This window comes from Ceratotherium simum, chromosome 2 (genome assembly GCF_057802395.1).
Source record: "Ceratotherium simum simum isolate JZ-2026a chromosome 2, ASM5780239v1, whole genome shotgun sequence".
Taxonomy (NCBI): Eukaryota; Metazoa; Chordata; class Mammalia; order Perissodactyla; family Rhinocerotidae; genus Ceratotherium; species Ceratotherium simum.
In genome coordinates this window covers 74,032,724-74,057,330 of record NC_141901.1, presented here as the reverse complement: position 1 = coordinate 74,057,330, position 24,607 = coordinate 74,032,724, and the positions used below count along the sequence as shown (strand labels likewise).

The 24,607-nt window shown below is 40.2% G+C and overlaps 1 protein-coding gene across 13 annotated transcripts in view; it reads left to right on the top strand.

Annotated features, from left to right (window-relative positions):
* Positions 1-24,607, top strand: part of LRRC8D (leucine rich repeat containing 8 VRAC subunit D) — a 112,198-nt gene that overhangs the window by 18,498 nt on the left and 69,093 nt on the right. For 7 of the 13 annotated variants that reach the window (XM_087447781.1, XM_087447765.1, XM_087447771.1 and 4 more), the window contains one exon: positions 2,966-3,113. The exons of 2 other annotated variants lie outside the window; for them this stretch is intronic. The gene's annotated coding sequence lies outside the window, so the exon portion shown is untranslated. Of the gene's footprint in view, positions 1-2,662; positions 2,682-2,965; positions 3,114-3,211; positions 3,526-3,565; positions 3,884-20,791; positions 20,874-21,171; positions 21,260-24,607 lie in introns of those variants that run through there. 4 more of the 13 variants (XM_087447774.1, XM_087447764.1, XM_087447785.1 and 1 more) reach the window with 4 other exon arrangements.

Genomic DNA, 24,607 nt, shown 5'->3' with positions numbered 1-24,607 from the left:
CTTTCACAATGTTGCTATCTTCATCCATGGACTGTGGTACTTAGGGAGTGGGAATTTTCAAAGTGAACCCACAAAATTCTTCCAAAATTAATTTTCTATTTTGTGGTATTATTTGTGCCTACATGGGAGTATATTTTTTCTCATCTTATGAGGTTGTGTTTTTAATGTGTTTTTTTTTCTACTCAACAATGGTAAGGAAGAAACACTTCTCCATGAAAAGCAGAAGGGGCAAGAGAATAGCTGAGCCATGGGAAAGGATGATATGATGCTCGGGCCTTGTGGTTTTTGGGAACATGTCAGGAACTGATGTCATCTTAGGAGCATTGTATTATCTGAACTATGAACTTTGCGGTCGATACATGTTAATTTTAAGCATGTTCCCTTTGCTTTTTCTTAAGAATTTTATTTTTCTTCAGAGATTTTCCTCCTAGGCTGTTGGAGTTGTTATAATGAGTAACAGAAATGAAGGCAGGAATAACAAAAGGCATTTTAAAATAGAATTGGATCCAAAAACATGGTAATTATTGATATGGTGTTTTAAATGAAAAAGGAGAGAAGTTTTGAGCTGAATGCCCTCCTTCCTGCTTCCCTCCCACCAGGTACGGGGTGGGAAAGAAATGGCAGTGCTTTGGGAAGAAGCATTAAGTTTGTGAAGAGAGATGAAGAGTTGACAGGATCACGGTAACAAGGGACTGAGAGAAGGAAAAAGGTGGCAGCAGACACAGAGCTGAACCCTAAAAGGATGCTAAGACCCCTCAGGAAGTTGTTAGTAATAAGCCCTCATTCGACTGTGTGTGCCTGAAGGATAGGAGTGGTCCTAGCTCCTGCCCAGCCACTGTCCTCACACTTGACGGCCTGCTTTCACACTTGGGTAGCCCTTGCCTGATGTTCAGTCTCCAGCTGCAGAGTCTGTGCTGCTTCGTGAGGTGGTGGGGAAGGGCATGAGGTGGTAGGGAAGGGTGTGAGGTAGTAGGGAAGGGTGAGTGAGATGTGGTTCATGTGGAGGCAAGACAAAAGCACCTGCTTTCTCCCTCACTCTCTCTGCACGTGTCTGGGGTCTCACATTGCCAGTTCTTAATCACCTTTTAGTGTGTACTCTGTTTCTTGGCTTGTCAGGATAATGGTAGCATGCTACTGACAGGTGAGTGTGAACGAAGTGCTAAAGCAGAAGGAAATGGAAAATGAGAGAATTTCTACAGTTTCACTAAGTTGAGGCCATGCGTGTTTTTTTTCTCTTCTTAAAAAAGCCCAGTTAGAGAAAAAGAATTCAGACAAGAAATATTAGTCAGCTGATTAGGTTCTGAACTGGACAGACTTTGCACCTTGGCATATGAGTGGCTATCCGAGAACCTTTTGAACTTTTGCCACCAAGTAAATCTGAAAAGACTGACAGAGCCAGTAGTAGATAAATGGAAAGGGCACAGTGTCCTCTGCTCAAGTATTGAAGCTACCTGTTATTCAGGTGGGTAAGGAACCTAGCTAGTTCAACAGAGTGGTAGCATGTAAATTGCAGGGTCATTTCGAGATGAAGGAATGGATCACAGATGGTTGCTGGGCTTGACTTTTCTCCCAGAATTCACTATTGTTTTGAGAATTAGCAGTGTAGAGGAAATAGCCGAGCTTTTATACTTAGGAAAGACCTATTATTCATCTCTCCATTTGACCACTTTCTAGCTGAGACATTGGAACAGTTGACTTGGCTGACCCTGTTTCCTCAATTGGGAATATGAGAATAGGACTTTTGCAGATCTGTTGGGAAATGTTAAGACTACGTGGAGATTAAAATGAGGTGCCATCTAGCACTGACTAGGAACTTAATGTCCATCAATTTCTTTCTATTTCAGTCCAAGTTTAGCTTTTAATGAAGAATAAACATCCTTTATATTCTGTTCTCCATGTCGAGTTTTGAAACATGAATAAATTTTATTTAAGTCATCAGCTTGATAATGAAAGGAGCTGTTGATCAGAGACAGTCCTGTAAGTGCCTTGTAACCTGACAGATTTGTGTGCAACGGCAGGCAGGCTACAGATGGAGCCATCCACACCTGGAAGCCCAGAAACCCAGCACTGAACATGGATGCAAACTCATAGAGCTGGCACAATTTGCATACGGCAGATTCTTAAACCACCTGTTCAATATTTTTTAAACGCTACCCTAAAGTTCACCTAAGTCAGAGGGTAACAAAATGAACATAAACCCAGAACTTTGGAACTGCTCTGTGATTCACATGCACAGAGAAATACTGAATTCTTTTCTGGAAGAATGCCCTTACCCGATTATCTTGCGTGTGGAATTGGTATATGTAAATGTTAGGAGACTGTTGAGGGTGAGGGTCCCAGTAGAGGGAGATCCTAGGAACCCGGAATATATACATATATATTTTTTTGGCAGTTCGTGGCAGCTGTGTGCACACTCTCTCGTTTGAGTCAGCCAGGCCCAAGACAAGTACTTTCCCGTCCTGAAGCTCTTTAGGCTGCTGAGCTGTAGTGGATATACTGGGATGTGGCTATTAACTTTAAATTTTTGTATAAATCCAGCCTCCACTCCCCTGAAAGGCTCAGTCCTGTCTTGACACCTTCCCCAGGCGATTTTTTTCCAGGGGCGGGGAGGAGAGGAAAGGAGGAAAACGCAGGCAGGCTACACTCAGTGCGCGGGGGAAGCGTGGAGTTGATCGACTTCGGTGCGGGGAGGGGAGAACCTAGGCTGGGGCTGGAAACGGAAGGGCTGCGAGCGCGCTGGCGGGAGGCGAGGCCGCGGGGAGCCACCTCGCGGGAGGCGGTGTGGCGGGTCGACGCCCGCCCGCCCGCGGGGAGAGCGCCTGGTGCCGACCATGGCGAGGCTGGCAGCGGCGGTTATGCAACCCGCAGCCCCCTGGTCCTCGCTTCCCACCAGCTTGTGTCCCTCCCTCCACTCGGCCGACATCGGATCTCTCTGGCTCTTTCTCTCCCCTGTGTTTTCAAACAGGAAGTGCACGGCTGTCTGTAACGTGCTGCCGGGTCCCAGGATGGAGGAGTGAAGAAGGCTCCGCGTCGCCGGTGCCAGCCTGCGGAGCCCGCCAGAAGCCGAGTCCCCGGAGAGCGCCCTGAGGGAGCAGGGTGGCCGCCTGGTCCAGGTGCGTGGGGCCAGGTCGGGGAGCCCGCGGGGCCCGGCGCCAGGCTGTCACTGGCCGCCACTGCCGAGTGCCGCTGAGCCTGATCGCCAGCTCCGCGCGGCAGCCTCACTTGCACGTTTGTTCCTGTGGCGCCCCCCTTACTGCTTTCTCCCCCAGGGGTCTGCCAGACTCTGTCGCTGCGCCGCCCCGGCTGTGTGGAACCAAGGTGGGAAGGCACGGGCCAGCGCGCTGCGCCCACGGGACCTGCCCGAGCTTACCTTGGGCGGGAGCTTTCCTGGCTGGGCTGCCTGTGCCCCGAGGCTTCCCGGAGTCCCCAGCTGCCCTCTCCACCCTCTACTCCTCCTCCTCCTCCTGATGCTGCCTGAAGCAGTGGCTCTTTGTTCCTCACTCCCTGGCCTGGAGTTCTCTGCATGTATGTCTGGGAGCCTGGGCTGCTAAGAATGGTGTGAGTGTGAGAGGTGGGGCCGTAGGGGGAGAAGGAGGATGAGTTGTGGGTGAAGTGTAAGGAAAGCAAGAGTCTTGGTGTCCAGGCTCAGAAATCCCACCTCCTCAGGCTGTGGGACAGGGAGCCCCTCTCTTTGCTTTCTGTTTTGGGAGAGCCAGGCCATCAGGAACTGAGGCAATTAGTGATGCAGACCCACACCGGAAAGGTAGCGACCAAGAATGAGGGACAGCTAGTTCTGAAGTGTTTAGTCTGGTGTCTGGCTTATTAACTCCAGTTGTGGTTTCTTAGCTGGGCTCCCTTGCTGAGACAGAAGGTACTTTTAAAGGTAGGAGCCAGACATCTTTATTCATTAAATTCCATTTTTCATCAGAGTAAAATTGAGAATGACTTTTCTCAAATTCACTACGTAGATTGTAATTTCACATCCATATCTTGCTCCATCTCAAATGTTCATAGGCGGAGAACAAACGCTAGAGAAAATGTTGGTTTTATGCACAGACCTAGACTTTTTGCTCCTTCCTTTTCCTGGCAGCTCCTGTCTCTGCAGACTGAGTTAGGTTGACTTCTCCCCCAATGAAAGCCTGGCCTTGTTTCTCCACCTGTATTTATCTATCTGGTGAAACTGCAGTCTTGTGCACAGACCCTAAGGGGGGGTGGTGGTTGATAAGAATCAGTTTGATGGGAAGATTGTATGGCCTCAAATTAAATGTTTGAACAAGGTTAAAGCCAGTAGCATCTTCTTACCTTTATTTTGGAGAAAGGGATGTGAGCAAATGACTAGAGGGGAGGAAAGTCAGATTCTGCAAAGGAGGGTGTCTTTCTGTAGAATAGAGGGAAAGTACATCATCACGGTACTTCGTGCACTTAGCTCTTTCACCTTACTGGGTGGCCAAGCTTCCTCAGGAAGCAGGGTTAGTTGTAGATGTTAAATTCCTGAGGTCATATGCTGACTATACCATTCAAATTTGAAAATTTTATAATAAAATATATTTACTCCATAATTAGTTTTGCTTTGAAAGGAAAACCTTTTGTAGTCAGGTAGCCTGGTAAATTTGTACTACCCCTCCTCATTTTTTTCTGCCAGCAGTATGTAGGTAATTTGAATTATAAGATCCCATTATTTAAATGGTCCTTCAGAACTCTAATCTCTTAAAAGGCAGCTGCTTTGAGCATTGTGATAATATCAATAATTGGCATAATTGTGTTAGCAGTAAGTATCCAAGATACACTGTGAGAACTGAGCAATTAATTTTATCTTTTTCTAGATAGGTAGACGTGGACTTCTTAAATTTGAATTTAATTGTGAGATATCTGTGTTTATGCCTTTTCTCTTGCCAAATACATCATGAGATTAAAAGTGAAAACAAGCCACTAAGAGACTTTTGAAAGACCTGTACAACCATAGTATTTTGCCTCTATTTTTATACCCAGGTATTCTGCTGGCCCTCTGGTTCATTAATTTGTTTGAAGACTTTGTTTAGCATCTGTCACTCTGCTTTAAGATAAAATAGAACAGCCTCTGTGTCCCTCCAAACTGCTCCCCTATTTTGGAACAGGATTTAACTCCCACCCTAGTGGAATTTAATAATAAATAATAACCCAGGAATAATAATAACTGGTCTTTAGATCCTCATTTGCCATTTACAGAGCACATTTTCTGTATCTCATTTATAATTTGTTACTCTTTTTAACAGTCTGGTGAAATAGGATTCATTTACTCCATTTTGTGGAGAGAGGAAACCGAGGCTGATAAAATGTGACTTGTCAGTGGTCACATTAGTAAATGGAGGTGCTAGAGTTGAACGAGAGTCTTTTGATTTATAGCCCTTGGCTCTTTTGTAATCTCGAAAGTTGCTGCCTAAGGAAGAGATGACAGCGATGATTCAGGTGGTCCTTAGCCATTCCAAAAGAGAGCTGATAAACACTGACCTGTGATTAGCCTTACCTAAATCTCCAGATCTCTTTCCACTCCCTCTACACAGAGCTCAGGGTATTTTTTGTTTTTTTTGGTGTTTGAAATTGACACTTCCTCTGTGTTACTGATGAGATTGAGCTGTTTTTGAATCAATGTGATTTGTTTATGTCAAGTCTTAGTGAACAGTATCTTTTTGAAGGGTCAGATTAGCATATTTTAACTTTTTAGAATAAAAAAACAACACTTCTGGTAACCCTAGGACAGTTTACGTCCCAGAAAAGAAATAATAAATTACTAATAAATTAATAAATGACATATATGACTCTCCCTGCACTCCACTACCATACATACCATACTGCCGCTATACATAGCCCCCTCAATTCCCTGCCCTCCTTCAGGATAACCCACTGAAAAGCTCATATTACAGAAAGACACGGATAAACCCATATACACGTTAAATTATATATTAAATATTTTTGTAATGTTCCCAAAATGGAAATAAATTTATTTTTCTTATCTTTGCAGTGCTTAAAGCTCTCTTTAGCTGGGGTTTTTTCTTTCTTTCTTTCTTTCTTTTTTTACCACCGAGAAGAATATAAATTAAAATTTGGAATACATTTTCACTGGGAAATGCTGGATAAAATATTTATTTTCTCTTCAACAATTGGAGTATCTGTAGTGATCCATAACTTCCCCTCTATGGAACTGTGTCAAAGCATCAGAGAAGGAGGAGAAGGCGGGGGGGCAGGAAAGAGAGATAAAGTGAGTGGTCTTTCTTTTATAAGTGAGGAGTGAAATGATATATGTATATTTTCTTAATACACAGTCCACTGCCATTTCTGTCTGTTTTGGACAGTTGTAATGGCTTGTGAACTAAGAATGAAAGGGTAACTAGCTTTGATGTTAAATGCCAAGGAAAAGTTTATGGCCCAGAGAGGAATAGGAGTGGAGATAAAAGTGTGTTAGGATCTTCATTTTTTCAAAACCCTCTCTCTTTTTCCTTCATGTCTCTTATAAAATAAAAATTATCTTCAACTGGAAATTGTAAAATTTAAAGCAGTGACTCTCAACCCTTGTAAAAATCGGGAAACTTTTATTTAATACTAAAAGATTTCAAAGATTTTTACTTGTCTAGAGTTTTCCTCATTTCTGATGATGATTAATATTAAATGACAGAGTTACTATTTAATATCACTCAACTGAATATATATTGTAAATAATGACCATAGCATCTTCCTGTATTTGTAAAATAGTAGTACCTATATGTGTGAGACAGGGGTTCAGTCTATAGACCTCTGCCAGTACCCCAAAGTCCACAGGTTGGGAATCAGGACCAAGGTAAAGCAACTACTCCAGGCTGAAACTGTTGGAATGGTGATGTGAAATGTACAGTGTGTTAGCCATCAGGTTCTGAAGATTCCCAGGTGGAGTTTTTCCTCTTTGTTGTATATTAAATGGGTGATGTGTAAAGTCCTGACTTTGGATCTGATCTTGTTTCCGAGTTGTTTTTCATGGTCAGCTGTGAGGTCTTGTAGTTACTCAGTCATGGAAAACTGGATTTCTTCTAAGAGCATTTTCCCTATAATACTTCTGTGAATATTCCTGCGTTATCTTTGTAGAGGCAGCACTCTGACACCAGTGGCAGCATCACCATCATCATAACTTCCATCAGCCAGCAGCTTTATATTCATTTCTAAGAAGCTGAAAGAGGCTTCCCAACCTTAATCTTTATAGTTTTCGATAAGTATATGGAAGGGGAGAGATTATTGATCCCTGTTCTGTATTGGAAAAAACTGACACAAAAGTTCATATTGAATCAGTCTTTCTAGTTTCCATGCCTATTGCTGTGACTTTGGTATTCTGTTTAAGATAGGTTAGGCAGGGCACCAAAATCTGTGAGGGTTAGTGCATGATGTTCTTTTTTCTAGTAAAAAAAAAAAAATCACTCCTATTTATTGAACACCTCGTACGTGCTAGACCCTTGACATGGATTATCTCTAATCCTCCTGGTGTTGTGCAGGGTGGGTAATATCCTTGTTTTACAGGTGAAGAAGCTGAGGCAGGCAGAGATTGTAACTTATCCAAGTTACAAGTGGACAGGCTAAGATTTGTGCAGTCCCCACACTAAAACATTTCCCTCATTACACCTGCTTTTTTCTGTATTTAACCTCCCCTATGAAGATAAATGATAACATTTTGTTTAGTCTTACCTACCTTTTCAGCAAAGGTTCAGTTAAAACCACAGAGACTGTGCAGACGTGAGGAATAGGGGTGTGAAAGAGTCAACATTTTTATAAGTATTCTTGGCTTTCATGCAGTATGTATGCATTTTTTTCCTAAAAAGCCTGGGTATATTGAATCTATTGGTGAGAGTTTCTTGAGGCAGTACAGTATTGCTCACAAGCAATATTACTAGATCATAGGATGTAAGCATACTGATTTTACTTTAACTTGTTAAATAATTTTATCTTAAATTAATTAAATTATTTTAATTTAGATTATTAAAAAATAATTTTATTTTAACTGTGTGTAGATTGTTGTCAGGTTTATATCTCCATCAATACTGTACAATGATTTCTTTTTTAAAAAAATAAATTTCCTGATTTTTGCTAATCCAATAGATGATAATTGTACTTCATAGTTGAATGTTACCTTTTTTTGATTACAAGTGAGGTTGAGCATATTTTCATTTACTTAATTTCTCTTTTCTGTGAATTGAGTCTCTTGCCTTTTTCTGGTAAGAAGTACCTTGAAAGAGTTCTTGTGGGGCCAGCCCCGGTGGCCTAGAAGTTAAGTTCAGCATGCTCTGCTTTGGTGGCCCAGGTTCAGTTCCCAGGTGTGAACCTGCTCACTGTCAGTGGCCATGCTGTGGCAGCGACTCACATACAAAATAGAGGAAGATTGACAACAGATGTTTAGCTTAGAGCAACTCTTCCTCAGCAAAAAAGATGAAGATTGGCAACAGATGTTAGCTCAGGGCAAATCTTCCTCAGCAAAAAAAAAAGTTCTTATGGAGTTTCTTGTATAGCGTAGAAATTAATCTCTTGTTAGCTTTAGATATTGTGAATACTTTCTCCCAGTATGTTGCTTGCCTGATAACTTTGTATTAACAGCAACAAAAAAACTTTAATTTTAATGTAGTTAAACCTACCAGTTTTAATATTATTGTGGTCTGTGCATTTTGAGTCATTTAAGAAATCCTTTCCTGTTCTGGGCTCACAGTATAGTCTCTCTTCACTTTATTAACTTTATAGGTTTACTCTTATTTTGGTTTTTTAACTATTTGGAATTTAAGATATGAGGTATAAATCCATTTTTATTTTTAAAAAACTGGTCATATTGTCAGCCAGTTTCCCCAACACTATTTACCAAGTTATCCACTCTGTCCACAGATTTTTGGTGCCACTTTTAGCGTATAATTGCACATTTGTACATACAGACCTCTTTCTAAGATCTTTCTTTTGTTCACGTGGCTTATTTGTGTATTCCTGGGTCATGGATACAATTTTTAAATTACTATAGCTTTGAAATATGTCTTATCTTGTTATATGCACATTTACTTATTAGGATGATTGATATAAATTTAAAAATTCAAAAATATTTTAGATTTCTTGCCCTTATTTACAAGTGTATTTACCTCTTTATACCTGCAAATGTATTTTCTAGAAATGTGTTTACTTCTCTGGGAACATTCTTTAATTTACTTATTTAATAACAATTTAATTTAATTTTAACATTCCCAAACTTATATTTCCTTCTCAGTTTTATTGTCTGTTTTTTTTTTTTTCCCAGCAATTATAGCTCCCTTTCCCACTTGGTCATCTATGTAGGGCAGTGGATGTCTCACTTCAAAGGCCTCTCTTTCTTCTTCAATGCTCTGCATGTGCTTATGGAGCTCGATGTGTTGTGTTCTTGGTATGGCTTTTGAATGAATGTTTTATGAGGTGTGATGCTGTAATACATGGCTGAATACTCTTGAAAGCCTGTTATAGATGTCTCTTTATTATTAGAAATACACATTGCCAGTTTCGGCTTGGTTTTCTTCAAGTTTACTGCGCTCCACTCTATTCTCAGTTCACTGGGTCTCATTCCTCCTCGTCTCCAATTTATGTCACACTGAACACTAGGTCACTTTGTTTGATAAGCAGACATTTACATGCCTATGCAGAATACAGTGTGCTTCTTCCTTAGTTTATAAAATGGGATGAAACCATGTTGTACATAACATGGCTTAAATTTGAAATTATTTTGAGGGACAAATTGTCTCAAAATAGATATTGCATGACATGGTTCCTCTAGGCTAAAGCTGTTACCCTTAGCCATCAGTTCTAGGATTATATGGGTGATAGGCTGTTTTTTATTTTTCTTTTGTCTGCAGTTCTTAAACTGCTTTGGGGATATAGAAGATGGTGGTAGTTTACTGAAATTTACTAAGCTTGCACAGAGTCTGATAAAATTACAGTGTAGGATGTAGAGTCCAAAACTTATTTAGATAAGACCAATGCCCTTGGGTTGTTGAAATTGTTCTCCTATTGTGCTTTAAACAGAATGTATTAGGTATTCACCTGAGTTTGATTATAACAGCCTCAGCTACTGACCTTACTGAACTTACATATTCAGGAGAGGACTTCCTCAGTGTGGATGTTTTCCATTTCTCATTCAGGTTCCTCTGTGTTCACCTCCCCAGCTGTCAGATCCACCTGTCTTACCAGCCTCCTCTCTTATTCAATTATTCTAATATAATTGACAGCCAAGCTCCTTCATCCATCAACAGACATTTGCTGAGCTCCAAACTATTAAATCTTAGTTCCCTTATTTCTCTTCCTCCTACCTGCTGTGTACTGGTCATTGTGTTAAGTTCTGAAGATACAATGTGAATATGATACAGTGCCTGACCTCAGAAGATAGACACATAAATCATTCACTGGAACTTAGAATGAGGCACTCTACAGGAATACATTGTGATAAATAATAATAGAGAGTGGGGCACAAAGAAGGGAGCGATTTGTTCTTTCTTGTTTGTGAGGAAAGAATTCATGAAGGAGGTGATTTTGGTGCTGAATCTTGGAGGGATAGGATTATTTACCAAGCTGAACAGGAGGGAAAAAAACCAGAAGAAACAGCTCAGGTTCAGAGCCCAGAAGAGCTCAAGTGCGAGGAAAATGGAGTATGAGTGACTAGAGCAGGGAGATCATGGTGCAGAGGGGAGAAGAGGCTGGAGGTGCGTCTTGGTTCAGATTCTTGGTCCAGTTGTGTCTAGGGCCATACATGCTATTTCTGGAAGTGTGGACTTTTTCCTGACAGCACCGTGGAATCGTCAAAGGTGGAATAAATGCTTAAAGCACTGTCTTAAGGTGTGGGAAGAGGAAGCAGAGAGAAGTCCAATGGCTACTAAAATAATCCAGGTAAAAATAATGAGGACTGGAGCGAAGATGATGTTGGTGGGAAAGGAAAGGAGAGGATGGATTTGAGAATCGTTTAGGAGAAAAAGTTGCTTATTGATTTGATGGAAAGTCGGGGGGGAGTGGTAAGAAGGAGGAAGAGGAAAGATGACTCTTGATGTTTCTGGTTAGGAAGATTCACTGTCTGAAGGTGTCATGAGTCGGGATGGAAAATGTAAGAGGAGCAAGTTTGAAGAAAGAATAATTAGTTCGGTTTGAAGTAAAGTTGGGGTTCCTCTGGAGCATTCAGCTGATCTCGAGAGGCCTAGGCCCCAGGAGAGGAGTCAGGGCAGGAGACATGTATCGGGGAGGGAGTGGAACCGATGGTTGTAGCCCTGAATGAGGTTGAGTTCCCCAGGGGTGGCCCGAGGACCAAAGACTGAGCAGACAAAAGAAGAGGAGAGAGGATCAGGAAAATCCACAAACGTGATAGTAATGTTGAGCACCAGGGTTTTTTTGTTTTCTTTCCATATATTATGTCATACAATCCTTATGACAATACCCTCTGAGATAATTATTGTTATTGTGTTTTACAGATAAGCTATCTAAAGCTCAGATAAGCAGCTTGCCAAATCGCCCAGGTAGTAAGTAGGGAAAAGCTGGCAGGTGTGTCAGAGGCCACAAGAACATCAGGCAGAGTTAAAGATCGAAAATGGGCGATTGGATTTGGCAATTAGGTATTCACTTGGTAGTTAGAAGAGTTCTGAAGTCAAAATCTAGATTGTCACGGGTGAGGAGAGAGTAGGAGTTGAGAAGGGGGCACCAAGAGGAATGTGTATGTCTACACATTTGTCCTAGAAGGAATATTTTTTGTGTGTAATGCTGACTGGAGCTTATATTTTGGTTGAGAATAGTGGAGAGGATGTGACTAAAAGTAGAAGAGAGAACAACTAATGGAGTAAGGTTCCGGAAAAGATAGGGCAGCCGAGGTCTGGAGTACAAGTATGCTCAGAGAGTTGTCTTGGGAATGGGGACATTCATTCCTTTGGGACAGGAAAGGAGGAAGAAAAGATGTGTGTGACCGTAGATGAGTGTGCAAGTAGGGGGGAAGGAAGTTGAGAAAGTTCATTCCTGGCGGCTTGGTTTTCTCGGTAAAGTAGGAGCAGATGAAATCTGCTGAGAGTGAGGGGGCCTTGAGAAGACAGTTGCAAGTTAGTAACAGTTAACTTGGAAAAAGGAGCTCACTGATTTAGGATGAGTAATAGTCATGCCTCATTGAGTTGGGGTTTTGTCAGTGGAGATTAGGTGCTGATGGTGGTTTTTTTTTTCCTGGGTTGATAGAGTAAGATGAGTACCATGAATGACCTTTTAAAACAAAACACACAGGCCTTGCCTGAAATGTTAAGTTTATGTGGTGATTTAAGGAAGCTTAAGGATGTGGGGGGAAGGGAGGGAAAGTAGGAGAGAAGGAGCAATAGATTGAGCATTAGGGAGCTTGAGTTCTAGTCTTAGTTTTTCCCTTAACAGAGGATGGCCTTAAGGAAGTCAGCTACTCTCTCTGAGCCTCAGTTTCCTCATCTTTCGGTGGAGGAAGTTACACTAATGTCCTCTCAAGTCTCTTGTAACTCTCAAAACTTCTGGGAGACTTGTACATCATTAGACAAAAATAAGTGGACCAAAGGATAAGAGTGGCTAGGTTCCTGTTATTTATCATTCATGAGTTCTTCTGATAGCAACTCTAACGCCAGTGCCTTTGGGGAAGTTGACAGCGTGAGACCAGGCCAGCTGTCAGAGGGCCATGCCCAGGTGTCCGCTCCTGGGCTGTACCTGGCAGTGGGAGAGAGGCAGCAAGTCAGGAAAGGGGGAAGGAGGAGCATGGGCTGTGATGGGAGTTACGCAGCGGGTGGACAGGATGGGTTTGCTGTGTGCCACGGCTCCCTGAGACATCCCGGGTCATTTCATAAAGGTGGTGATGGTCATCGCATTCATCTCTGTTGTTTCTTTCCCTGCAAGATTGCATTTTATTTTCCCTGGGTTTATTTCTCCCTCTTAATTAAAAGTGTAGCATTGTAGAAGAGAATTCAACAGTTGACGGTTAAGCATTACTTATAGCATCTTACCTTAAAAGTCCTTTCTCCTTCCCATCTCCTTCACCACACCTTCATTTTCTTTGCCTGTAGAGAAATGAGAAACAGTTTGAAGCATTTCCTCTCTTCTCAGTTGGGCATGTTCTTCCCCTGAAAGGTTTACTTTTAAAAGCCATTTAACTGTCTCTGCCTCCTATTAAGAACAGGGATGACATCTTAAAAGTCTTCGAGGTTTGGCTAGTATTAAAAAGTGAGTTCCGATCAGGTGAGTGGCTCCAGAGATTAATGTAAGAATTTAGCAAGCCTAAACAGGTAATAGGATACTCTTTTTAAAATTAAGCCTCTAATCTTTCACTATGCTGTTACATATTTGAGAGAAACTTGGGCATTTCCTTTTTTCCTCATTAAGCTATTACACAACTTAATGTTTGGAAAATTCTTCACAGGAAGAAGCAGGGTGTAACAGTTTGTGTGAGACATTTTCTAAAAATTCACCCTTTTAGCTAAAGTCTGAGAATACTATTCTCTCTCCACCTCACTGCTCTAGTTTCTTTCGGAAAGGCTTAATTTCTCCACATAATTAAATATTCTGCAAAGTGAAACATAGTTAAAAAATTAAAACGATTTAAACATGAAGTGAAAACATAGTGTATAAATGTGTTCTTCCATTTCCTGAGAAACAACAGGAAAGATTTGCTTTCTCAAAATAAACTAAGTAGCCTGACTGTGAACTCAGAGTAATAGAGATAAAAGATTCCAGCATCATCACACAATGGGAAATTTTTAGTCATTTTTTCTAATCTCAGAAAATCAAGTCTAATACTGTTTTTTTTTTTTTAAACATGAGGAACCAGGATATGTATGTACAATTCAGAAACATAGCTTTGGCATATGTGAAATTGTCTTAGCCTAAATGTTGACTATTTATTGTGTCTGCGAGAGTCCATTTCCAGGATATATTTGATCAATATGGGCATGCTAGGCGTGCAGCAATGGAAAATGCCCTCGGGCATTAAATTTAGGAAGAATCGAAAAACAACTGAGTTCTGCATGCATATAGCATCAAAACTTGCTAGATCAGTAACTTGTTCTATAGCTCTGCTACTACGAAAAGTTTAGCAGCTCATATTGAGCATTGAACTACATTCAAGAAGGAATCTACTACAGTAATTATATATATATGTGCATTCTGAGGTAGAAATAAGGACATTTAGTAATGTTTCTATACTTCCAGAAACAAGGAGTGAGAGCCCATTTTAAAGAAAAGGAAATCTATTGTGTTATGGCCGGCAGATTATGTTTGTGAGATTCAAGCAAGATTAGGGAGACATATGTGTGTTAAGTATTCATCTGTCATTAATTTGTGGGCTCAAATAATATATAATTCTATATTCTTCAAATAGTATAAAATAGGTCAATATTTTGAAATATTGGTTAGTGTTTATATATATTGGGAAAATTATATATACATTGAGAACTGTATAGAATAATCTCAATAGACTAGTTTTCTTCTGCACTTGTCTTTCAAGAAAAGGTAGAAAAATAGATCTCAAAGCAGTGTACAGCTTATGATCTCAGTTCCTTTCTCAATCTCTTTATTTTTAACCTAAGTCTTTCTATTTACAGTGGGTCTCTTGGAGGCAACATATATTTAGGTCTGGTTTTTCTTTTTTAATCTTCTGTGACAATCTTTGTCTTTTAATTGGTGTATTTAGATGATTCTCATTTAAAGTGATTATTGATATAGTTGGGTTAATATCTACCATGTTTGTAACTGTTTTCTTTTTGCTGCATTTTTTCCCCTTCTTTTTCTGCCTTTTATGGGTTTAAAACATTTTATATGATTCCATTTTATCTCCTCTTTAAGCATCTCAATTTATACTTCCTTTGCAAAATGTTTAGTGGCTACCTTAGAGTTTACAATTGATCTCATCTTCTAAAAAAAACAACCAGAAAACAAAAATGTATTTGTGTGTGTATGCATAGGTAAAAATTGGAAGGTTGTATACCAAGACATTGAGTAGTTCTTTGAGTGGTAGGATTATAGATGATTTTTACTTTATTTCTATAGTTTTCTGTATTATCTGATTTTTTTTTTAATAGCAAGAAAGTATTACTTTTATAATCAGAAACAACAGGGCTCTTTTCATTTTGAAGAGAAAGGAAAAGGCAAATCACAGCAAAACAAACCTAAAATCTTGCCTGGTTCTAAAATTTACACCCTCTCTCTGCTTCCAGCTTGAGATAAGCACCTTGTCCCACAACCACCAGCACTCCACTGGTGGGAGAAAGAGAAGAGGTTGGCTGCTTCTCACTTTAACACTGGGAAGGTTGTCAACTCCTGCCCTGGACCTTCTCTGCCTGCACAGTGAGAATGAACCCTCAGAATGACTTAGGATCAATCCACCCTGTGGTTTGGCATAAAAAAGGTTTCCCCTTAATTTGGAGTTAACCAGACCCCTCTATTTCTGCGTAATTCAGTTCTCCTCTACATGGAATGTCTTTATGCCTCTTAAATGTTTTTCAAAAAATAATGAGCAGAATAAGAACACCTGAAAACCAGTTTAAAGTATAGCTTTCTGTGCAAAGCTTATAATAGTTCTTTAGTCTGCTGGTATGAAAACTGCTCTCTTTTGGGGCAGGGTGGGGAGTGGTGTGAGGCTGTGCTATCTGATAATCAGTGAAGATTGTAACTGAGGTGAGGCTCTTGGTCTATCTGGATTTCAGGGAACTCAGTCCTCCTTGTGAAATTTTAGAGAAACTTACCGTTCCTGTTCCTTAGATGTTAATTATATCTTCTGAATTATTTGGGTTTATATGTAAACCAAACCCAAATTAAGATTTAAGAAAGTGATGTGGCTCAGTGCAAACAGGTGAAATACAGATTTTTTAAAAAATAGTTTTATTACCAACTAACCTGCCAGCTGTTTTCAAGAAAGTCATAAATTTTATAAATACCTTAGTTGGTTAGCCTGTAAAATTGGGGCAGTTATCTTTTACTGCTTACCTGCTGCATTCAAGTAAACAAGAGACAAGTGAAGCTTTTTGAGTCTTAAAAAGAGTCTAAAAAAGCAAACCATTTTTTTCTCTACTTCCAAGTGAAAAATTATAGGTTTCCATTTTAATGTATCTTATTAGAGCCAGGAACTATCATTTAATGTAAGAAACGAAATAGTAGTCATTTTCTACTGTGTAAAGCTAATGGAATTAAACATTTTGATATGAACAAAAACAATTAAAAAAATGAAATAAGTGTAAAAAAGAATTCATTCCCCATACATTGATTCTTACACCTATGTTACAGGACATACAAATTTTGAAGGGAATACAAAAATATAAACAATTTCTATTTAAGGGATTATGAGTAAAGTTTATTAACTTATCTTTATAATATTTTCATCTTAGATATTTTACATGAAGTAGAGAGGTCAGAAATCAAGTTTCTGGGATGCTTATTAAGATAAGCTTGAAATGTTACTGACTTTTTATATTGGCAGTGTAAATCATATTAGTATTCAGTAGGTGTGGGGAATAAGGGTAAGTAATTTGACTCGCACTCATTTTTGAATGGGAGACGTGATACATGGAGATATTAAGGGAGAAACGATGGAAATTCTAGGCCTGGTTGCAGTGTTAGCCCACTATCTGAACATCACCTGTGTTGGCCTTGGTGCCGTTGACTTGCTGCCATTGGCCCCTCACTCTGGCTTTAACTTGTCAAAAGTCTACATTCTGAGTCTAATATTCTGAGTGCCTTTTAGCTCCGCAGGTACTGCTGTGAAAATTACTCAAGTGAGAAATGGGTTGGGGGTAAGAACTGTGAGTGGAGGCAAGAAATAATCCTCTCATTATTTTAAATACAGGGAAGGGGGATTATCTGCAACCCTGAGCTTTCACCCCCAAAGAACTAGTAGTATAATAGGTTATCTTTGCTTTTATAAATGTAAACCATAATGCTTTAATAACTGCTCTTAGGAAGAGGTCAGTAGCTACTAATTTCAATCTGCCGTTTTGTCCATTTATTTCATGACGATTCCTCTGTGTTTCCTAATCATTTACTCTTTGAAAGAAGTAAGAGCTTGTGATCAGTCCTGCCACAGATGCCCAGCGTGAGATCCAGATATTAGAGCAGTGTATTGACAAAGAGGCTAATTCCTGTTTTGTGCTTTCAGGAGGTGGTTGCAAACAGTGAGGTGGAAATTTAAAAATGATTTTGGCAGTACTTTGTAGAAACACTGAGCATTAAAATAATATTTATGTAATTGCCAAATTAATTTACATTTTATAAATACTTATAATGTACAAAATATATGAAGTATTTTATATATTTGCTAAAGTAAATTTCCCTGCCTCTTTTAACGTTTAATTCTAGGTGAGTAATTCATATATTTTAAGGAACAGTAAGGCCTAAAAGCAACATTTTTACAACAGTCATAAAATATGATTTACCAAGTGGTGTTCCCACTTTATGGATGGAACCTAAAAGCCAAGTAGTTGGTTTAAGTTGAAGGCCACACATTAGATGAGTTTTCATTCTTTAAGTAAGCTCTCATTAGTCCTGGGAAAGAAAGGTTACAAATGTCCTACTTAAGGCAGGCTTTTATCTGAACCATTCCAAGATAAAGGAAATTTAAGCTTTTCTGAAAGAAATAAAAACCTCTGCACTCTGATCTCTCTTAAAGATTTTATTTATTTTTATTTTTTCCCCCCAAAGCCCCAGTAGATAGTTGTATGTCATAGCTGCACATCCTTCTAGTTGCTGTATGTGGGACTCGGCCTCAGGATGGACGGAGAAGTGGTGCCTCGATGTGCACCCGGGATCCGAACCCGGGCCACCAGCATTGCAGCGCGCGCACTTAACCACCAAGCCACAGGGCCGGCCCATGCACTCTGATCTCTCTTAAATCGATAGTATTTTAAACTAAGTCTTTTATGCTAAAGCTAAGGCAACTCTGATTCCTTTCTTAATAGAAATAGATGTACATCATCCCCTATAAAATAGCTGAATGAAGACAGGCCCACCTTCAGTGTTGTCTGCAGTAAGTTTACTAATCCCAAGGCTCTTGACTCTTACCTTACAAGTCCTATTTTTTAAAAAATTTTATAGAATTTTTTGAGATTTTCCTTGAAAATTTTCTAACATTTGCATTGCTCCTTTTAGTTATTGATAGGAGCTTTGACAGGAATGCTTCAGAAGTGATGATCTCTTGGGATAAAAGCAGGTGGAAGTTGCAGGGAGACAGACTTAGGCTTAGTATGAGGAACGAGTCTCCTTCAATTGTTTTTTTTTTTTTTGTGAGAAAGATCAGCCCTGAGCTACCATCTATGCCAAACCTCCTCGTTTTGCTGAGGAAGATTGGTCCTGGGCTAACATCTGTGCCCATCTTCCTCCACTTTATATGGGACGCCGCCACAGCATGGCCTGACAAGCAGTGCATCGGTGCGCACCCGGGATCCGAACCCGGGCCGCCAGCAGCGGAGTGTGTGCATTTAACCGCTACGCCACGGGGCCGGCCCCAGAACGAGGCTCCTTCAAAGTCATGCAGAGCTGAACTGAACTGCCCGGTGCTGTCTAGAGCCTAGCCCTGGGGGCACCTTGAAGAGGCTGTCCATCCTTGGCCAAGGGTATAGAGTGACTTGAAACCTCCCATGGGAGTGTGGGCCAGAGATGCTCTCTGAGGTCACAAAGCCCGCATATACTATTCAGTCTCAAGCTTTGTGCTAAAGAAAACTCAGGTTCAAATACCAACTCTGCCATGTACTAGCCCTAGGAAAGTAAGCTAAATTCTCTAGGCCTCAATTTGCTAATCTTTAAAATGAGGATAAAATCATGTGAGGCTTATCATGTGAATTTAATGTATGTAGAGCACTTGGTTATTCCTTCCAACTGACTGTGATTATGTAGCTTTTCACTCTATGCCTCTTTTCTCTCTATTCTTTTTCTGCCCTCTCATTCATTCTTTTAGAGCCTTTAATTATTTTCTCTCCTGCTATTGTTGTCTCCTCTACCTGTGCCTTAGGGCCTTCCTGTGGTACCCAGGGATGCCCTGAGCTCCTTTAGTAGCATTACCATCCACGTGTGATACCTGGGCAAGTCAGCGAATAGTTGTTGATCCTCTGTGTCCTTTGGATTTGGCACGAGGGACTACCCTGAAGACCTTGATAAAGCCAAGCTGCCTTGCTACTTTAGCTTTTTTATGACCTTTAACTAGAGCACTTTCTGCTTCGTAGTTGATGATCAAGAAAGCATTAAATAGGAGTTGGATATGAGAAAAATCTTTTTATGCAAAGGGTTATGGATGTAGAAATCTGTATTGGTAGCTTTTGACTTTTCCTTTATTTAAGTGTCTGTTTTGGAGCCAGGCTCCTAATTTCTTTTTTTTTTTTTTTTTAATAATTTTATTTATTTATTTTTTTTCCCCCAAAGCCCCAGTAGATAGTTGTATGTCATAGCTGCACATCCTTCTAGTTGCTGTATGTGGGACATGGCCTCAGCATGGCCGGAGAAGAGGTGCGTCGGTGCACGCCCGGGATCCGAACCTGAGCCACCAGCAGCGGAGCGCGCGCACTTACCCGCTAAGCCACGGGGCCTGCCCAAGGCTCCTAATTTCTCATGTGGTTTTTGACAGAGAAAAATAATATCAGGACCATAAGGGCCAGAAGCGTTCTTTTTTTTTGGATGAGATGTTTTGGGGTTTTTTTTTTTTTTTGAGGAAGATTGGCCCTGCACTAACATTTGTTGCCAATCGTCCTCTTTTTTCTCCCCAAAGCCCCAGTACGTAGTTGTGTATCACAGTTGTAGAGTTGTGGCTCCTCTATATGGGATGCTGTCTCAGCGTGGCTTGATGTGCAGTGAGTAGGTCCATACCCAGCATCAGAACCGGCGAACCCCCGGCCGCCAAAGCAGAATATGCTAACTTAACCACTGTGCCACTGGGCCGGCCCCCAGAAGTGTTCTTTTTAACAGGAACGTGGCCCCCGGAAGCGTTCTTTTTAACAGGAACGTTTAACATAACTTTGGGGAATTGCTGTGGGTACTAAAGTGGCAACATAAAAAATTCATTCATTGCAAGCTCTTTGAAAACTCGCTTGACAGAGTGATATACCTAACAATGTGATGGAATCTCATTTGTACATATTTCATGACTATAAGAGTTCTGGTTATACCACTAAAGAAATAAGAGATTGTTAGAGCTGGAAGGAATCTTTGGGGTCACTGAATTCAATGATTTTCTTTTATAAATAATGAAATGGAGAATCAGAGAGGTGAAGTAACTTGTTCCTTGTAATAGAACTCTTCATATTAGTAACAGGCAAATTAGGGAGCCATGGCCCCTAACGTTGTAGTTATTTCTTACATTTCAGTACAATACCATGACTCCAGCCTCTGGACCTGGGAGTCATTTCCTTGTGGCTCAAAGATGGTCTCTACCCTGTTAGCCCTTATTGCTAACTAAGATATTGATGAAAAACTTTCTATTTCCTTACTCAGATTCTTTCTTTGTCTATGTTTGATGATTTCATGAAATCTTTGGTTTATTTGATTGCTCTGGCCCAGGAATAGTCTAAGTAGGGAGCTGTTTGGACAGCTTCGTTCTCCTGTGTTTAACAGTTTTTTGACCTCTTACTCTGTGTCAGGCACTTTTAAGTTTTTAAGTGGTTTATGTGAGTTAACTCTAGCAGACAGGTATAATTATACCCATTTGTCAGATCAGAACACTGAGGCTTACAGTGCTTAAGCAACTTGTTCCAGGTTATGTAGCTGGTAAGCTGGAACTAGATGCCAGGCTAGTTTTCCAGACCACATGTTCATAATTGCTGCCCTTCTCTACGTTTTCTGCTGTGTCAAGGAGGAACAGGGTGTAGAACTGAAGATTTTGGGGCACATACTTCAAAGAAGATCATCTGGCTTAGCCCCTTGGCTTCCAGCAGGTGAGGTGTTCATTCCTATGATTTCATACGTAAGGTATTCGAGCCTTGTTTTTATTTTTATTTTTTTTGGTTTGCTATTTCAAAGTAAAAATGATCTTTTAGTTTTTTATTATAAAAGTAATAAATTCTCATTTAAAGAAAATATAAGAAATAAAGGAGACAATTAAAATAACCTTCCTAGCTCCATAGTCAGATGGTTAAGAGTGGGTTCAGATCTCAGCTGAATTACTTACTAGCAGTTTGACTTTGGGCAAATTTTATATCTCTTCCATGCCTCACTTCCTGTATGTAAAACAAGAAGAATCACAGTGCCTGCCTCATACAGTGGTGATGAGGATTAAGAGGGTTCTTGTTTGTGAAGCATCTAGCACAGTTCCAGGCACATGGTAAGTACAACTCAAGTGTTGAGTAAAATAAATGATCACCCATGTAAACAGTCTTCCCGTCTGTGGCCCCTGGATGAAGAGGTGGAGGCAGACCCTGAGTGTAGATGGCGCAGTGCTGTGAGTGGGTGATGGGCTGGGCTGTGTGGAAGCAGGCAGGGGAGGGTGGCCCAGGCTCTCCTTTCCTATTTGCCTCCTTCGTATCCTAATAACCTGGGATATTAATAACCTTCTACTGTCTGTCACTTTCAAGATGTTAAAAATGATTTTGATTCTCCTTTTTCTACCCCTTGTTTTTTGGAAGCCCGCAGAAACCAAGTCTGTTATTTGAGATTTTTCTGTTGTAGGCTAGGCCAGACGTGCATTTCCGCTCATGTGATATTTTCTGTGATCTGTGTTGGTTTAACTCTTCCTTTGTTTTCTTGTGCTTTGGTGTGAAGAAGATGCCCTGTTTATAAAGCCTTGGTGTCTTTCATGTATAATGCATTCTTAAACTAATTCCAGTTGCTCTGACCCTTTGAGATTTTTAGATTGCTTTGTTCCGGTTTATAAGCATTTTTGAAATATTAAAAATGTTCATGAGGGAGTGGGTCATGGGAAAAATTTCGCAGAGTTGTTTGTTCTTAGGAAATTGTTAATTTGCATGGAGAGGTTTAATGCTGGGTTAAATTCTGCCAGGTGCATTGGTCACTTGGACTTGAGTTCCCAGTTCTTTTGATATTTAAATCCTTATTTTTTGAGGCATAAAGTGTAGAGCGGGAGCCTCTTAAGCTTAAGTGCCTATGTTGAGCTGTTGCCCTTGTACCATCAAAGGTCTTAAGTAGTGCTTGGTTTGCATTGAAGCACCATGTCAACAGCAAGGATCAAAAGATTTGTCTGGGGAGCCGGGAGGGTGTTCACTCTGGGATCTTGACAAAATAAAAAAAGATTTGTCTCTTCTCTGATTTTTATCTTTGAACCGAGACTTTCCAAAAAGAACACAGACTTGTTTTGAATATTGCCGCCTCTGGGTGTGAGTGATCATGCAAGTCGGTAGTTTTTTTTTTTTTTTTTAAACTGTTCATAATAGATGCAGAGGTATGAAATTGCAAGAAAAACAAAAATACTTTTTCAAACAGCTTGTACAAAGAAGTCTTTGAATGCGGGTGGTCCTTAACTTACAAGAATTCGCAATTCTCTCTCCATCATGTGAAAGACACCATCCACCAGTTTTACCACGTGGACATTTTCCATAATATATCTTTCTCATTTGACTCTCACTGCAATGAGTTGCTAAGTTGTGTCAATTCTGTCTTGAACTTAAATTCTTAAATTTTTTCTATCTCTTTTTTGTGTGTGTGAGGAGATCAGCCCTGTGCTAAGATCTGCCAATCCTCCTTTTTTTTTTGCTGAGGAAGACTGGCCCTGGGCTAACATCCGTGCCCATCTTCCTCTACTTTATATGGGAGGCCGCCACAGCATGGCTTGCCAAGCGGTGCATGGTGTGCTCCCGGGATCTGAACCGGCGAACCCCGGGCCGCCGCAGTGGAGTGCGCGCAGTTAACTGCTTGCATTGCTGGGCCGGCCCCTCTGATATCTCTTGAAACTCTCCAATATGCTGCTGCAATACACAGCTTCAGTGTGGCCACACTCAGATCTTGCTGGGACTCCTGAAAGTGCCTCTAGCTGCCTTCCTTGCCTCTGACCTCCAGTGAACTCTACACACTGAAGCCTGAAGGGTTTTTACAAAACAAAACTCGATATGTCAGTGACCTACGTAAAACCCTCCAGTGACTTCTCATTGCCCTCAGACTCCTTCGTAAGGAGTTAAAAGCCAGACTTCTTAAGAAGACTTCAAGACCTTGCAAGAGGAAGTCCCTGCCTCCAGCTCTGGTCTACAGCTGTTGCCTACCTCACCCCTCACCAAGACACACACTCCACTTACAGCCTCACAGAACCTCTTTCTGTTCCTCTAATCTGCTGCGCTTTCGTGACAGCAAGCCTTCAGGGTGTGTCTAATGCCTGGAACACTCTCTCCCCCTCTGCTGCTTCACTTTTGTCTAACTTCGGTTTCTTCCTTTTGTCTTAACTTAAATGTCATATCCTTCAAGAAGCCCTCTGTAACCCTTAAACTAGTTAGGTCCCCCTGCTATTTGGTTCTGTAGTACCTTGTACCTCCCCAACATTTCACTTGTTACATTTGCTTGTCTTTTCTAATAGATCCCAAGCCCTGTGAGGTCATAAACATGTATATCTTATTCCCTACTGTATCCTAGTACGTAGCACACAGTAGGATCGCAAATGTTTTTTGAGTGAATGAACATGTTCCAAATTACTCCCATATTATTACATATAATAGTGCTTATCAAATAGCCCATTCATACTTTTCTTTCCTTTAAAAGGAGTTTTCAGCAAACTCCTTTCGTTGACGTAAATTAGCTTTGCTTAATTGTGCTAAATATGTACAAACATGAAATAAAATATATACTTCTTTTGCTTATAGCTTTTATGCAACTATTAAAACATTTGAAAAATTGCAACGCAAACAATATTTTAAAACGATTAAAATTAAAATTAAAAATATTAATATGAATGCTCTTTTACTGAAACTAAATCATCTATGTTGATTTTTTAAAATAATGTAAAGTTGCTGCCTTGGGTCTTAATATATACTTAATGCCTATGAGTCTTTTGATTTTGATAATAGTAATGCAAGAACACTTGTTTGCAATAAATATGTTATCACAAGTGCATTATGGACTTGATGGCCTTGCTTGCTATCTCAGGACCATCAGACTGCAACTCTACCTGTCCTTAAATTACAGTTTTAATGATTTCTAATTTTCTTGCTAGTGCTGTAAATGTCTTATACATTGAAAGCTAGAGTTAGCATCACAGAGTTACTTAAATCAACATCAGACATACATCTAATTGAACTATTGCTAAAATCAGAAACAGGAATATAATGTTCGTTAGTTTTAGTTTTTACAGATGTGGAAAAGTTTTAGTTTCAACGTGTAGCCAAGTGTCAGACTGCTGAAGGAAGTCAATAGATAATTGAAGTGACTCTCATACTATTTTGAAAACAACTTGAACGTAACTCTTTTTCTTATTATTGCCTCTTTGTAAATTTTGAGCCACTAAAACAAAACTTTTATTCTGTAATACCTTCATGCCATTATGAAGATATTATTATGAATGCCTTAATATCATTTGACCTTTGCTTGGTGTGACTACATCAATTATGTATCAAATCTGCCTCTGTCCTTTCCTTATTACCTTGTAGCAGTTAATATAGTACAGCACTCCACTGCCTATCATTTCATGGGGTCATGAAATCAAAGTCTTGCTCGATAAGTTAAATTGACCTTT